Source organism: Artibeus jamaicensis, unplaced genomic scaffold (assembly GCF_021234435.1).
Source record: "Artibeus jamaicensis isolate MK-2021 breed Jamaican fruit bat unplaced genomic scaffold, CSHL_Jam_final scaffold_537, whole genome shotgun sequence".
In the NCBI taxonomy this organism is placed as follows: domain Eukaryota; kingdom Metazoa; phylum Chordata; class Mammalia; order Chiroptera; family Phyllostomidae; genus Artibeus; species Artibeus jamaicensis.
This window is the reverse complement of record NW_026522047.1, coordinates 46017382-46034615: the sequence shown is the minus strand read 5'-3', so window position 1 is coordinate 46034615 and position 17234 is coordinate 46017382. Positions and strand designations below refer to the sequence as shown.

General features: G+C 41.8%; 1 pseudogene; it reads left to right on the top strand.

The window, feature by feature from the left end:
- Window positions 1-8466: 8466 nt before the first annotated feature.
- On the top strand, window positions 8467-9085 carry LOC119038828 (nuclear transcription factor Y subunit beta-like; annotated as a pseudogene).
- Window positions 9086-17234: the final 8149 nt, after the last annotated feature.

Here is a 17234-nt window from a genome sequence, read left to right as displayed (position 1 = left end):
GTTTGTAAAAAGGTTTGAATTCAAGAAACGTTAATCTTACTATTTTTTTTTCAATAATGGGTGTGGTCATTCTTATTCGCTTGCAATCCCACATAAATTTAGGAAGCAGCTTGCCCAACTTCTATAAAGATCACAGCTGGGATCATGACAGGCATTGCACTGAATTGCTAGGTCATTTTTGTGGAATCACGCCACTTCCTCAGTCTTAAGTCTTCCAACCCATGAATTGGGATGTTTTCCCATTTATTTATATATTCATTAATTTTTGACACGTTTGGTCATTTTCAGAGTATGTTTTTGTAACTATTTTGTTAAATTTTAAAAAGTATTTTATTTGTTTTTTAAAGAATTTATTTATTTATTTTTAGACAGAGGGGAAAGGAGGGAGAAAGAGAGGGACAGAAACATCCGTGTGTGGTTGCCTCTCACGTGGCCCCCACTGGAGACCTGGCCTGCAACCCCGGCATGTGCCCTGACTGGGAATCAAACTGGTTGGTGTCCCTTCAGTTCTCAGTCCAGCGTTCAATCCACTGAGCCACACCAGCCAGAACTCATTTCTTTTTATTATATTGTAAATGCATTTCTTTTCTTAATTTCATTAACAAATTGTTCATTACAAGTGTATAGGAATATAATTGATTTTTATATTTTGATCTTGAATTTTACAATCTTGCTTAGCTCAATTATTAGTTACAATCGTTTTTTAGTGGATTCCTTAGAGATTTTTTGTTTTGTTTTTTACATACAAATACATTGTATAAATGCTTTATCAACAATCGAACATCATTACCACCACCCATGTGGACACCCGGTTGTCCAGGAACCAGACACAAATTCAGCGCAGCCTGGAGCCTCTTGCTCTGACTCCAACAGGGCGAGCACGTCGCCCTTGTGCACAAGGCTTTTCAAGTTGTGGGCGATGGAGCAGCTCCTGTGGTCCGTGAATTCCAGGCACACCTGTGTGCACTGTCCCGGGGAGCCGGTCCTGCCCAACAAAAGAACCCATTTCATCTACGTTGACCTTCTACATGATTTTTTCTGTTTTCTATTTCATTCATTTCTGCACTAATTTTTATTATTTCCTTTCCCCTTCTTTGAGTTTGGTATCATGTCCTTTCAAGTCTGGTAAGGTAAAAGTTTAGGTTGTTGATTTTATTTTTGTTTGTTAATATTAACAAAATGACTACAAATTTTTCATTGAATTTATTGGGCTGACATTGGTTGCAAAGCCATCCAGGTTTTAAGTGTACAACTCAGTAAAACCTCACCTGCACACTACGTCGTGTCCCCATCTCCCCAGGCAACGTCTCTTCCCATCCCCATTGCACCCCCTTTGCCCACCTCCACCTCCCCTCATGCCCCTTTCCCTCTGGCCATCACCACACTGTTGTCCGTGTCCGTGAGGTATCTATATGTGTTCTTTGGTTAATCCCATCACCTTCTTTCATCCAGTCCCTCCACCCCTCCCCTCTGACAGCTGTCAGTCTATTCCATATATCCATGCCTCTGTTTCTTTTTTGTTCATCAGTTTATTTTGGGTTTTAGATTCTGCATATAAGTATGATCATATAGGTTTCCTTCTTTTCTATGACCATGGAGTATCCCATTGTGTAAAGTACCACAGCTTCTTCATCCACTCATCTGCTGATGGGCACTTGGGCTGTTTCTAAATCTTGGCTATTGGAAACAACATTGCTACAAACACAGAGGTGCATGTACTCTTTTGAATTAGTGTTTTGTGATTCTTAGGATATATTCCCAGAAATAGAATTGCTGGGTCAAAAGGCTGTTCCATTTTTAATTTTCTGAGGAAACTTGATATTGTTCTTCACAGAGGCTGCACTAGTCTGCATTCCCACCAACAGTGGGAGGGTCAGAGGGACACTGAGCCCCGACTGAGGGTTCCCGCAGCCATGCCCCTCCCTGGACTTGGACATGAGCCCCTGCCCCCCACTGCTCACTGAGATTGCCTCTCATGTGGGCCTTGGTGTAGACATGCTGAGAAGACAGGACTCTCTGCCCTGGGTTGAAAAGATTGAAAAACATTTAAGAGAGTGCCATGAATTCTCTTCCAAATCATATTAACTTTATCATAGTAGCAATGCTCTTTTTCTGTATTAAAAAATTTTCAGAACAAATTTATTAAGCACCTATGACATTCCAGGTGCTAGAGATAATGGATATCTTCCTCCCTACTTGTCAGCATTTACATACAAACATCTGTTTTCTTAAAGGAACCGAATGACCGCTAAAATAGCACCTATTCTGATCTTCAACCACAGTGGAATAGTACACACTACACACACTCTCTCTCCACACACACCACCCGCACCCACGGCTACAGATCCACCAAGGTGACTACAAGGTTTCATGGCTCCTGTGAAACTCCAGATAAATTCTTTCTTCGCTCCAGATTTATCAAGATATAATTGATGCATCACAATGTGTAAGTTTAAGGTATACAGCATTATGATATGATACCTGTGTATGTTGAAAATGATGACCACTGTAGGTTATTTTTTCTATCCCCTCACAGTATGAGTGTGCACGTGCATATGTGCGTGCTGTGGGGTAAATCACACCTTCCTGGAAGGTGGCAGAGCTTTCTTGGCCTTGGGAATTAATTACTGTCCACTCTCATTGGGCTTAGCTGTCCTCTGATTTGTCCAGCCAAGTCCAATGAAAACCACAATGCACAATATGGGATTTCAAATTTTCAAACAAAAACATTTTTAAAATAAACACAAATAGAGCCAGAGCACTTTAATACAACATCTTAAAACTCAAGAAATCCAACATTCCCAAATGGAAATGTAGTCCACACCAGAATGATGATAAGACAAGTTCTATCCAGATACACAGGAAGGAGCGGGGGTCCTCTGTCCCTGAGTGGCATGTGCCAGTTCTTGACTGTGGAGCGGGCATTCAGGGACAACCCTCTTAGGAGAGACATCTCTGGGCCTTCCTGGAGCATCTTCAGACGCAGGGAGGGAGACATGGCTCTAAGCGCAGAGCAAAGCCTGGGCCCCAGACTGCAGAAGTCTGGCTGAATTCATCCGGCAGAGGGCGCATCTCTAGCCTGGACTCGGGCAGCTGGGAGCAGCTCTGGCTGGCAGTGGTCCTGGAGGTTCGAAGAGGGTGCTCAGGGAAGAGGGGCTGACCCCCAGGATGTGGTGTGCTGAGGGTCCCAAGGGGGGTTGGAGACCTAGTGGAGCCTCCCCTTCCTCCTCTTCACGTGGGATATGCGCATGCTCTGCTCTCTGGGCTGAAATAGTTCAGTCTTCAGTATTGAATTCCCACGTGGTATGGGGTCCCCCAGGCAGGCAGGGAACCCCAGATCCTCAGATGAGCTCAGGATGTGCACAGTGCAACCATGTTGCTGAGTGTGAGGCGCAGGACTCCCTGCGGGGCTAGGATAGGACCACCCAAGGGCAGCTGGGTTTTGCAGTCTTGGTTGCAAAAAAAAAAAAAATTTTTTTTAAGGTGAAAGCTGGGTTTTAGGGGAGGAAAGAATTGACATCTTAGTTTTTCATATTCGTTTTCTTTTTTAAATTTTTTTAATTTAAATTGTTGTTTAAGTACAGTTTTCTGTCTTTTACTCCCATCCGAGCCCACCCCACCCCCCGTGCTCTCCACCTCCCTCCCATTTCCACCCCCCTTAGTGTTTGTCCATGTGTCCTTTATACTTGTTCCTGTAAACCCTTCCCCCTTTCTGCTGAAATTTCCTCCCCTCTCCCCTCTGGTCACTGTCAGCCTGTTCTCAACTTCAGTGTCTTTGATTATATTTTGCTTGCTTGTTTCTTTTGTTGTTTAGGTTCCTATTAAAGGTGAGATCACATGGTATTTCTCTGTCACTGCCTGGCTTATTTCACTCAGCATAATGCTTTCCAGTTCAAAAAACTATGGTACATTTACATAATGGAATTCTACGCAGCAGGGAGAAAGAAGGAGCTCCTACCCTTTGCAACAGCATGAATGGAAATTCATATTCACTTTCATTTGCTATGTACATTGGTTTTTTGTATTGTGAAGCCAGTAGAGAATTATCCAAGTTCTATAATTATCCAGTTTTGCCCCCACCGTCAGAGTAAAACCTACCTATTCAGAATGAATATTTTGTGAGTGTAGTATTCCAACAAATTCCAATATAATATTTCATTAAAGAGCTGTTTTATGTTCTCAAATTAGATATAGACTTCTAGATCTTTATTTTTATTTTTTGTCCTTAAGTAACATGTTAATTCAGAATTGCATATATCATCACACACACACACACACACATACACACATTTGAAATTTGAGTCACTGATGCTTTCTCCTTGTCATGCCCTTGACACTCAAGAAAATCCTGCCTGAGAAGAGCACTCAACTCCCACACTCTACTGTCTCCACAGATACCGAATCAGCCACAGTGCAAGAAGCTTCACGCCCAGAGCCACCATTGGCCCTGGGATTCTGCACCGCTCCCCACCTCACCTTAGGTAAGTCGTCAACTTCTTGGAGGGCAGTGGGAGGACTGTGCTTCCTGAGCTCCACGCCCCAAGGGATGTCCAGGAGATGTCCTACCAGGTGCCCACAGGAGGCACAGTGTCTGATTTCAAGAATGACAGGGGACTACCAAAGGTTTCATGCTAGTAGATGGCAATGTCTGGATTTCCTTAATATCAGTTCCTTAAAAGTGCAGAGCTTAAAATGTGGCTCAGATACATTTGACATTCCCAAGATCACAAAATTGAAACCCAGGCCTGTTTTAAGTGGTATTCTTGCTCCATCCCTCCTCTTCTGTAATTCTTCCATCTCTGAGATTTTGCCTTAGACACAGAGGTCACCAGCCCACAGGGATTGTAGGTTTTATGTCATATATATCTGCCAATGTCCCTAGGAAGTGGTTTCTGGCATTATTTCTACTGTGTCCACATTGGGACACTACAAAGGCCCTGAGAGTCACGATAGCTTTGCCAGGACACAGAATGGTCAGAAAAAATTAGGCCTGAGCTCAACTCTGTCTCCTCAAAACTCGGACCCTGGGTACACTTCCACAGAGCTGCGGGGAGGGCTGTGTCGGGTGTCTGCGTACAGTTATGGACATGATGTGGGCGAGGCAGGTGAGCAGTTGCCAGCCCAAAGGGGCCTCTGAGTGGATCTGGTTGAAGGAAGGGGCCCAGGTAATGGACTCTTGAGGAAGGTGAACTCATATCCTTGGTGATGGAACAAAACAGAAGTTAGAACTCTGGTAACCAGGCACCCAGATTCTAGAGAAAGGCCCCTCTCTGGTTCGCTTGACTGGAAGTGGTTGAGAGAGTGGCAGCATGTTCTCCAGTTACCTCCTGACTTTCTGAGGCCGCAGGTTCAGGAAAGCTGATAATGAAAGCTCTTTCACCCTCGGTAGACAGAAGCTCTGGCCTCCCCTCCAACGCCTGTGTACATTCAGCAGTGTGTAGCCTCAGGTAACTTACACTTACACAGGGCAGGCCAGATGGGGTAAGGCCACTGCTGTGGTCCCATGAGGGCAGCCATTCGGCCCTGGCCAATTCTCGTGTGTGTGAGTTGAGGGGGGCCTGCCTGGGCAAGAGCAGCAGCAGTTTGTTAGGTGTTGGAAGCCTGGGGGGTCTATCAGGTCATGGCTGGCAGGAGAAGAAGTGAGTGCTAGGGACAAGCTTCTTTACCCACTTATAATCCTGGGCCCTTGAGGTGTCATTATTTCCCCCACAGCTGCAGGTTTCTGCAGATGCCCCTCTGTACCTGAGGCAAGGAGCAGGATTTATGATGAGTTTACCACTGCAGCCATGCCCAGGCCGGCCCTGGTGTTGCCTGTGCTGACACCAGACAGTGTCATCACAGAGCTCAACCCAGGAGACCATGGAGGAGCAGGTAGACAGGTACAGCTTCTCCATCTCCCTGGGCAGGTGCACCAGGCCACCAACAGTCAGAACCAGGCAGAGGGGAGAGCGGGCACAGAGGGGTGTGCACACCCAGGTCCTCAGTTTGACCTGAGTGGGCCTGGAACCCGGACTTAAATCCGAGACCTCCTTGGGGCACTCCCAGGCTTTCCCACAAGGGCATCGCACTGTCCCGCTCCCAGAGGAATCCCGTCCTCCGTCCTCTCCACCACCAGCTCGTGGAAGACATATTCCACATACTAGTGAGAAGAGACACTCTCACACACTAGTGAGAATATTACAGAAAACGGTATGTCGTTTGACTTCACACTAGAGCATCTTGCTGCTGTTTTGATGGCTGAACTGCCTGCCCCAGGAGCCTGTGTGGCCACTGTCCCTCCAGACCTTCTCCAGGCCTCACACACATGACACTTAATAGGATGGTTTGTACACAAAAAGGGAGGATGAGATTCTGTTACTCTACAGGTTTCTGGGCAACTTGTCATCTCACAGACCTGGACACCCCACAGCCAGGAGCCAGGGCCTTGCTTGCGGTCACGGTGTCGCACAAGGGAGGCCAAATGCCTCAGTGATGTTGGACCTCGACCTGAGTCAGTTCAGTTGCCGTGTCTGCAGTTCCGTCAGGAACTCTGAAGTGTGTCCTGACAGGCAGTGTTAGTTTACTCAGGCTGCCTTAACATAGTTCCTCATTGGTTGGTGTAAACAACAAACATTTTCTCTCAGTTCTGGAAGCTAGAAATCTCAGATCAGGATGTGAGCAGGACTGGTTCTTCCTGAGACCTTTCTCCTTGTCTTATAGAGGAGCAGACTCTTTGATCTTTGTGTTCACATAGGTCAAAAAATAAATATTAAAACAGCCATCCATTGATTGTGGGAAAATGATAAACAGTTAAAATATGGGTGTGTTTGAAATGCACTGGGGGGGACATGGTTGATTATAATTCTTGAATTGGAGAGGGGAGTTGGTGTTTGGCCATACAGGAAAAGACTTAGAAATGCAGGCAGTTATTGCCACCCCTTAAATTGGGATGGAGCGGGTGGGGGGACAGAGTCATGGATTGGAGACCCCACCCCCCAAACATTTGGAAAAGCTCAAGAGAAAAGAGTCCCGCTGGGGAGAAAGGAGGGACTTGCCCAGGGGCTACAGCACCTCCCACGCAGGAATCGTGGGAAACGAGTCACAATTTCCCTCGGTGATCCTCCCGGTGGTCACCGCACCATCTGGGGACACGCGGGGCTGCGGGCACAGAGCTGCCCAGAGCTGCTTCTGGGCAGACGTCGCTGCGCTCAATGACCGGATGGTTCATGCAGGTCCAGCTGCCGGCCCAGCGCCGAGGCTGTGAGGGCACCGAGGACAGATGGCGCCCCTGGAGGACTCGGGTCCACAGACTCAGGGACCTGACCGCGGGGAGGCTGGGTCTCTCCACAGCTGGTTCCAACCAGCCCTGGACCCCGACCTGGGACCACAAAGTCAGCTTTTCCCGGCTTCCGAGGTCTCCCGGTGTCGTCTCCCCAGCTACCGCAGGTCAGCGTAGGTCACAGAGGGACTGACCACTGGCGTGGATCCTGAGACCCCGGTAACAGCCCAGAAGACTCCGATGGAACTCGGCCGGGAGTGTCCCTGTGATTTGCTGAGTATTGCCCCACCCGCCTGCCCTTCCGCACCTCTGATTGGGCAGTGCACAAAGGCCTGCCTCCCCCACCCCACCCCCATTCCTCCGTTACAACTTGGGGACAGGTCTGTGGGCCTCGGCAGGACCAGCTTTTGACCAGTGAGTGTGACCTGTCCCCTGCGGTTGGCTTTTTTTTTTTTCTTAAATTAGAGAGAAGGGAAAGAAAGAAAGGGAGAGAAACATCAATGTGTGGTTGCCTCTCACACGTCCCCCCACCAGGGACCTGGCCCACAACCCAGGCATGTGCCCTGACTGGGAATTGACCCAGCGACTCTTTGGTTCCAGCCTGTGCTCAATCCACTGAGCTACATCAGCCAGGGCTCCAGCTGGCTGTTAAACAAAACTTTTTCTGGTCCTAGAGAGACAGTGGTGTTTTCCTGCAGCTAACCTGAACTGAAGCACAGCTGTGCACAGGGAATTCCAGTCTCGGTCTCCAGGCAGAGCAATGCCCTCATGCAAAACAAGAGGGGCTCCAGAGCCAGACTGCAAATCTAAGGGACCAGAAGGTCCGAGGTCCTCCCCCAGTGAGAGTTTGGCACAGACTGGGAGTCTGCCAGTGGATCTGCAATCCTTATTTACAAACAACAAAACAAAAAGAAACTAGACACATGGATCAACAACAACAAAGAATAGAACCCAGAAATACACCAATCCAAATAGATGGTCGATTAAATTATAACCAAAAAAAAAAAAGGGAGAGGGAGGCCGAGTGCTGCAAGCGGAGCTTCACTCCAGGACTGGTTCCTTCACAGCCCTTCTCTGTCCAGCCAAACAGCCGATTGGAGATGGGAGCCAAGCAGGGCTGCACTGGAGGTTGAAACTGGACAAAGATTAGGCACCATTCAGACTGGAGTTCTTGAACGTCATTGACAACACGGTTCTGATGCTATTTCATGACAATGGGTGGTGACAGTTGTAGAACAATGCTTATCAAGTCGGAACTTTTGCAGGCTATATTGGAGGAAGTCTTCAAGTTATACAGCCTCCTGATGATACACTGAGGACAGCATGAATGATCACAGAGACACAAAAGTTTCAAAAGGAAGTTTCAGAGAACAAGATATATCTTCCAATCGCAAATGTGGCAAGGGTGATGAAAAATGCCATACCTCACATGGGAAAGATTGCAAAAGATGCTGGAAAATATGTTCAAGAATGCCTGAGTTCATCAGCTTTATAACATCTGAAGCAAGTGAAAGATGCTGTCAAGAGAAACAGAAGACAATCAATGGACAAGGTATTCTTTTTGTCATGTCTACCTTAGACTTTGACAGCTAGGTACAACCTCTGAAATTATACCTTTAGAAATTCGGAGAGGCAATGAAAGAGGAGAAAAGAATTGGTGGGGCAGTCACAGCTGCAGATGGACTAAGTGAAGTGCTAAGGGACGAGGCATTTAGGAACCAGTTACCAGCTGTCTTAATAACTGCAGATGGTCCACAACAAAATGTTATGGTTTACACAGCATCATACCAACAGATTTCTGTTGTTCAACAAATTCAGTTTTCATGATCAGAAGAAATGATGGAGTGGGAAATACAGAGAAGCAAGAGAGTCTTTTTGATTCTGAAGCAGAGACATTGGAAGAAAAGGACTGGTGAAAGGGTGTCTCTTTGTACATCAGATAGCTGTAATGTAGCTCACTGATGCTTGACTGATTGAGGTATTCATTCTGACTTGAGAATCTTTTTCATAAATGATTTTAAGGAAAAATTTGGATTTTAAAGGTATTAAAATATCTGTTTTGCACAAGTTTATTGCTCTGTATGACTCCTGTATGCATTGTATATTGCAATTTTACTGTCAGATTTGTAGATAGTTTGTTATTCTCCTAATGAATTATGTTACTTTTATAATTCAAATAAGCAGCTGGGTTAATTTGTGATGTTTGCCCTTTTTAAAAAAAGTATTTGTTTATTTTTAGAGAGAAGGTAAGGGAGAGAGAGAGAGGGAAACATCAATGTGGGATTGCTTCTCGAGTGACTCTAGAGAGCACCTGGCCCACCATCCAGGCATGTGCCCTAAACTGGTAATTGAACCAGAAACCCTTTGCTTTGCAGGCTGGCATGCCCTTTTAATAAAATATAAAGGTAGAGTTCATTTTGAATGCAAGTTGTGTTTATTATAAACTTGTCTTCGTTATATAATATGTTGCATGATAATCTGGCTAGATTTTTAGCATTTACCACATTTGTTAAGATTTTTGGTAAAACATTCATAGCTTAAGCAGTACCATTTAAAAAAAAAGAAGTGTGGATGCAGAAGCAATTATTGTCTGCCCTCTTAAACTTGGTACCCATAATTAACAGTGTTTACTTACTGTTCATTGTGCCTGTTAAGACAATTTTAGCTTATTGGAACTTTTGTTGAAACTAGATTTGTTTATTATGAGTGTTGGAATTTATTTAAGTTTAATGTAATCCCACTGCTCTTGAAATGGTGCTCATTTCACTTTGCATATGATTTTTCCAAAACAGTTCTTCAAACACCATAGTATCCCTCTTCCAGAAGAAGAATTTTGTAGTCTGATGATAAATATCCTCATTTTACCTTTTTAATTGAAATGTCAAGTTTCCTTTTATACTGTGGAAATCAATAAACATCAGACATCATTGTGTGTGTACCAGCATTTTTCTACATGGGTGCGTGAATGAGATGAAGAATTGAGTGAGCGCTGTGAATGGTGTGAAATAGGAGCCGCCAACTTCCAGTGTGTTGTCTCAATCTTTGCAGCAAACTAAACTTAGATCATGTATAAATAAATAAATAAATACCAAAAAGCTGAAACTATACAATGGGCAAAGGACAATCTCTTTAATAAATGATGTTGGGAAAAGTGGACACCTACATGCAAAAGAATGAAACTGAACCACTCTCTACACCATAGACAAAAATTAATTCAAAATAGATTAAAGACTTGAATGTTAAGACAGGAAACTATAAACATGCTAGTAGGCCACAGCTGCTTGACATAGACATTGGTGATACTTTTCTGAACTTAACAACAAATGCAAAGGCAATAGAAGTAGAAATAAACAAGTGGGACTACTTCAAAGTAAATAGTTTCTCCACTACAAAGGTAGCCATCAACTTCCAAGCAAAACTAAAACATTTCTCTTAAGATCAGGAAGAAGACAGAGATGTCCACTTTCAGCACTCTTATTCAAAATAGTATGGGGAGTACTAGCCACAGCAATCAGACAAGAAGAAGAAATAAAAGGCATCCAAATTGGCAAGGAAGAAATAAAACTTTGATTACTCACAGATGACATGACAAGACTCCATCAAAAAACTACTAGATCTAATAAATGAATTCAGCAAACTAGCATAATGCAAAATTAATATTTAGAAACTGCTGGCATTCTTATACATCAATAATGAACTACCAGAAAGAAAAATTAAGAGAACAATCCCATTTACTATTGCACCAGAAAAGGTATCTAGGAATAAATTTAACCAAGCATATAAAATATGTGTACTTGAAAAATTATAAGTTACTGAAAAAAAAAGAAGTTAAGGAAGATACAAATAAGTGGAAGCATATACCAATAAAAAATTAACATCATTAAAATGTCCATACTACCCAAAGTAGTGTACAGATTCAGTGCAAATTTCTACTAAAATACTAATGGCTTATCTCACAGATTTGGAACAAATATTTCAAAAATTTAGATGAAACCACACACATGCGCGCACACACACACACACACACACACAAAACAGAATAGCCTCAGCAATCTCGAGGAAGAGGGACAAAGTTGGAGGTATTACACTATCTAATATCAAACTATACTACAAGGTCATAGTAATCAAAACAGCATGGTATTGGCACAAGAACAGGCATCTAGATCAGTAGAACAGAATAGAGCACAGAAACAAATTGACATCTTTATGGTCAATTAACATTTGACAAAGGAGGCAAGAATATACAATGGAGTAAAGACAGTCTATTCAATAAATGATGTTTGAAAAACTGGATAGGTACATGCAAAAAATTGAAACTAATTGGGTTGTTCGTCTTCCTGGAGTGGAGTTGTGTGAGTTCTTTATATAATTTGGAGATCAAACCCTTGTCCGAGGTATCATTGGCAAATATGTTTTCCCACATAGTTGGTTCTCTTTTTATTTTAATGATGTTTCTTTAGCTGTGCAGAAGCTTTTTAATTTGATGAGGTCCTATTTGTTTATTCTTTCCTTTATGTCCCTCACTTTAGGGGACATATCCGTGAAAATATTGCTTCATGGAATATCTGAGATTTTCCTGCTGATGGGTAAAAGCAAGGGAGGGAAGTGGGTTTGGCTTGGTGGGGTGGTAGTAGGTAAATGCAGACAACTGTAATTGAACAACAATAAAATGATTTTTTTTAATTGAAAGTAGACCAAATACAAAACACAAAAATGCACTAAAAATTAATTAAAGATAAACCTAAGTCATAAAACCATAAAAGTCCTAGAAGAAAACATAGGCAGTAAAGTTTCAGACATCTCTCATAGCAATATTTTTGCAGATATATCTCCTCCGGTAAGAAAAACAAGGGAAGAAAACAAACAAATGGGACAAAATCAAACTAAAAAGCTTTCACACAGCAAAAGAAACCATCAACAAAATGAAAAGGAACCCACTGAGTGGGAGAACATATTTGTCAATGATATATCAATGATAAATGGTTGATTTTCAAAATATTAATATATCAAGAACTTATAAGCCCTGGCCTGGTAGCTCAGTTGGTTAGAGCCTTGTTCTGAGACACTAATGTTGTGGGTTCAATCCCTGGTCAGAGCACATACACGAAGTGAAAAACGAATGCATAAATAAGTGGAACAAGAAAGAGATGTTTCTATCTCTCTCTCTCTATCTCACTCTCTCTCCTCTTTCTTTCATCTATAAAATAAAAAAAATTTTAAAAACTTGTACTATTCAACACTAAGAAGACAAACAACCAAATTTTAAAAATGGGTAAAAAATCTGAATAGATATTTCTTCAAAGGAGATATTCACATGGCCAAGAGGCATGGGAAAATGCTCAATGTCACTAATCATCTGAGATGTAAATTAAACCCACAATTAAATATCACCTGACATCTGTCAGAATGACTGCCATCAATAAATCAACAAACAACAAGTGCTGGTGAGGTTGTAGAGAAAGAGGAACCTTCATGCACTGTTGGTGGGAAGGCAGATTGGTGCGGCCAGTGTGGAAAATAGTATGGAATTTCCTCAAAAATTTAAAAATTAAACTGCTTTTGGACCCAGTGATTCCACTTCTGAGAATATATCCGAAGAAACTAAAAACACTAAAGTATTTTATTTGTTTGTTTGTTTGAAGGGAGGGAGAAAGAGAGGGAGAAGAAAAGCATTGATGTGTAAGAGAAACATCAACCAGTTGCCTCTTGCATGTGCCCCAACTGAGCCGACAACCCAGATATGTACCCTGACTGGGAATCAAACCAATTACCTTTTGCTTTGTGAGACAATGCCCAAACAATTGAGCCACACTGGCCAGGGCCCAAAACACTAATTTTTAAAAAGTATGCACCCTTACGTTCATTACAGTGTTATTTACAATAGCCAAAATCTGGAAATAACTCGTGTCCACCAGCAGATGAGTGGATAAAAAACTGTGATACATTTACACAATGGAATGCTATGTGACTGTAAAAAAAAGAAGAAGAAAATGATATCGACAATGATGTGCTGACTGCCAGAGGAAAATGGGGTAGAAGGCTTATGGAGGTGGGCAAAAGGGGGCAAGGGGGATAGAAAGAGACTGTAGTTTTCACAGAATTTTCTTTCTCCTTTTTATTGTTAAATTTACTTGTAAGTATTTGATTCCTCTGATGCTATTGTAAATGCATTGGTTTTCTTAGATCAGTTATCAGATTCTACACTGCACATGTATAGAAATATAACTAATTTTTATAATTTGACTTTGTATCATATAACATTGTACAACTCAGTTATCAGTTTTAATAGTTCATTTATGGTCTCTTTAGAGTTTTCTCTATGGAAGTATAGGTACAGATCCATTTTTTCTTTCTTTCCTTTGCCTGGTCCAATAACTAAAATGATATGACATAATAAAAAAAGAAAAAATTAATTTCCTATATATGGGAGACCCATAAAATATGAGATTCAAGGAAGCAACCAAAGCAGAAAGTTTTGTACCTTATGGACAAAGAACCAATAACTTGGGATGAATTAACAGGGCCCGGGGGTCCAGGATAGAGATACTGAAAGATGAAGAAATAAGGATTAAAAAAAATTATTGAATATTTTCCATTACTATTTAGTCCTCTTATACTCTCCTCCCCTCTACAATCACCTCCCTGTTGTCCATGTTCATGAGTACTTTTTCCTTTTTGCTTGATCCCTCCACCCCCTGATCTCTCTGCCACCACAATAGCTGTCACCTGCTCTCTATCTATGAGTCTGTCCCCATTTTCCTTGTTAGTTCAGTTTGTTCATTAGATACACATATGAGCAAAATCATATGGCACTTGTCTTTCTCTGACTGGCTTATTTCACTTAGAATAATGTTCTCCAATTCCATCCATAATATAACAATGGGTAAAATTTTCTTCTTTTTATGGCTGAATAGTATTCCATTGTATACATGGTCCATAATTGTTTTATCCACTCATCTACTGATGGACACTTGGGTGTCTTCCAAGGTCTTCCATACTTTGGCAATTGTAAATTGCCAACAATGCTGCAATGAACCTAGGGGTGCTTATGTTTCTTCAAATTAGTGTATACAGCAATCCAGAAGTGGGATTGCTCTATACAGCCTTCTCATGCTAAATGTTTCTGTCTTTGATGATAAAGTAGCTGTTTACCCTTCTGCTGCACAATGGTTATGTTTCACATGGGAGATTCATCTGCTTTCAGAAGGACAAAGGCTGGTCAGAATGCCCTACTTGCACTAGCTGTTTCTCAAGTGCTTTTAATTCAAAATAATCAATGTGCCCATATGCCATATCTTGGGGTGAAATGTTGACAACACAAGACCCCTCACCTGGAAGTAGAGATAATTTTACATCTTCCTAACATACTATATGCATTTTGTTTGTGTTTGTTTGTTTATTTTTGTGAAATGGTTCTGGCTAAACTTTCTAATACATTTTAGATTGGAAGTGACAAGACCAGACATTCTCTTCTGCAGGGGAAAGTCTTCTAGCCTTACCATTAAACATAATATTAGGTGTGGGTTTTCCATTGGTGTTTCTACATCATAAAATTAAATTTTTTCCTTCTTTTTTGGAATGCTCAGTGCTTTAATAGTGAAATGGTACTTGACTTTGTTGAATAAATCAGTCCAGTAAACCTTGACCTGCTTAAAGAGTGGTATTTTTTTTTTTGCTTCTTTGTTTATGAATCCCACCATCTTACTTGCTGCAGTTTCTATTCATGTTTTCCATCTTTCTTAAATTTGTTTCATTAATTTTGGTCTTTCTAGGAATTCTCCCATTTCTTATTTACCTAATTTGTTACTGTGGGAACCAGGGAGTCAGCTGCGGGCTCTGGGGAATCAGCTATGGGAGCCTGGACACTCGCAGCCCCTGTGCTCCTGCTATAGCAACGGGCCTGGGCCCCGGAGGAGTCGGCTGCAGGAGCTGGAACATTCAGCCGTGGTAGGCGATCAGCGTGGGGACAAGCACAAGGACTAGCATGAGAGTAGGTGGAGACGGAGAACATCAAGATACCTGAAGGAGTCTGTACCACTGAACTTCACAGGTATCATACCACAGAAGTTCACACCATAAATCCAGGGAGTCAAAACAAATCAATTTTAGAAGCTGAGACTAACAAGAAGAGTCTCAAACAATGGAAAGACAAAGAAACAATCCCCAAATGAAAGAAAAAGCAGAAACGTCAGAAAGAATGTTAGATGAAATAGAGGCTAATCAACTATCAGATAGTGAATTCAAAGCACTGGTTATTACGAAGTTCAAAGAGCTCACAATGAGCTATCAGAAACTACAGGGGAACTACAATGATCTCTCTGCAAACTACATCAACATGAAAAAGGAAATAGAAAATATCAGCAAGGGACAAGAGGAAATGAAGAATACAATTTCTGAATTGAAGAACACAGTAGAAAGTTTCAAAAGTAGGATAGATGAGGAGGAGGATAGGATTAGTGAGTTGGAGGACAAAGTAGAAAGCATCTCATAGAAAGAGCAAGAAAATGAAAAGAGGCTCAGAAAGAATGAAGAGGGATTAAGAGAAATGCAAGACAATATGAAACATAATAATATCCGAATAATAGGAATACCAGAAGGAGAAGAAGAAGAACAAGGGATAGAAAAGGTATTTGAAAGAGTAATGAGAGAAAATTTCCCTAATTTGATAAGAGAAAAAGTCACACAAATCCAGGAATCACACAGAGTCCCAATCAAGAGGAACACAAGGAGGCCCACTTTAAGACACATCATCATCAAAATGGCAAAATTCCAAGACAGAGAGAATCTCAAAGACAGCAAGGGAGAAAAAAGAAGTAACATACAAGGGAGCCCCAATAAGGTTAGCTACTGACTTCTCAATGGAAACACTCCAAGCAAGAAGAGAATGGCAAGAAATATTCCAAGTAATGAGAACCAGAGGCCTACAACCAAGGCTACTTTACCCAGCAAGGCTCTCAATCAAGATAGAAGGCCAAATAAAGAGCTTCCAAGACAAAAGAAGTCTAAAAGAATATGCTTCCACCAAACCAGCTCTACAAGAAATGCTAAAAGGACTGCTTTAAGGAAAGGAAGGAAAAGAGGGAGACAGAGAGGAACACAAGTACAAAAATGGCAATGAATAAGTACCTATCAATAATAACCTTATACATAAATGGATTAAATGCTCCAATCAAAAGACACAGAATAGCTGCATGGATAAGAAAGCATGACCCACACATATGCTGCCTACAAGAGACCCACCTCAGGACAAAAGACCATCACAGACTAAAAGTGAAAGGCTGGAAACAACTTTTCCAAGCAAACAGACAAGAAAAAAAAGCTGGGGTAGCAATTCTCATATCGGACAAAATAAACTTCAAAAAAAGGGCCATAAAGAGAGAACCAGAAGGTCACTTCATTATACTCAAGGGAAAAATCCACCAAGAAGACGTTAACATTGTAAACATATAGGCACCAAACATAGGGGTACCCAAATATATAAAGAAAATCTTAGAGGACTTCAAGAAAGATATTGACAGCAGCACAATTATAACAGGGGATTTTAACACCTCACTATCAAAAATGGACAGATCTTCCAAACAAAGATATTGCGGCATTAAACAACACCCTAGATGAAATAGACTTAACTGATATATATATAAAGCCCTTCATCTCAAAGAAGCTAAATACACATTCTTTTCAAATATACATGGAACATTTTCAAAGATAGACCACATGATAGGACAAAAAACGAGCCTCAAAAAATTCAAGAAAATTGAAATCATACCAAGCATCTTCTCTGACTACAAGGGACTGAAATTGGAAACCAACCCCAAAGGAAAAAACCCAAAGCACCCGAAATCATGGAGACTGAATGGTATACTATTGAACAATGAATGGGTTAAGAATGAAATTAGGGAACAAATCAAAACGTTTCTGGAAACAAATGGAAATGATCTCACAACAACCCAAAACTTATGGGACACAGCAAAGGCAG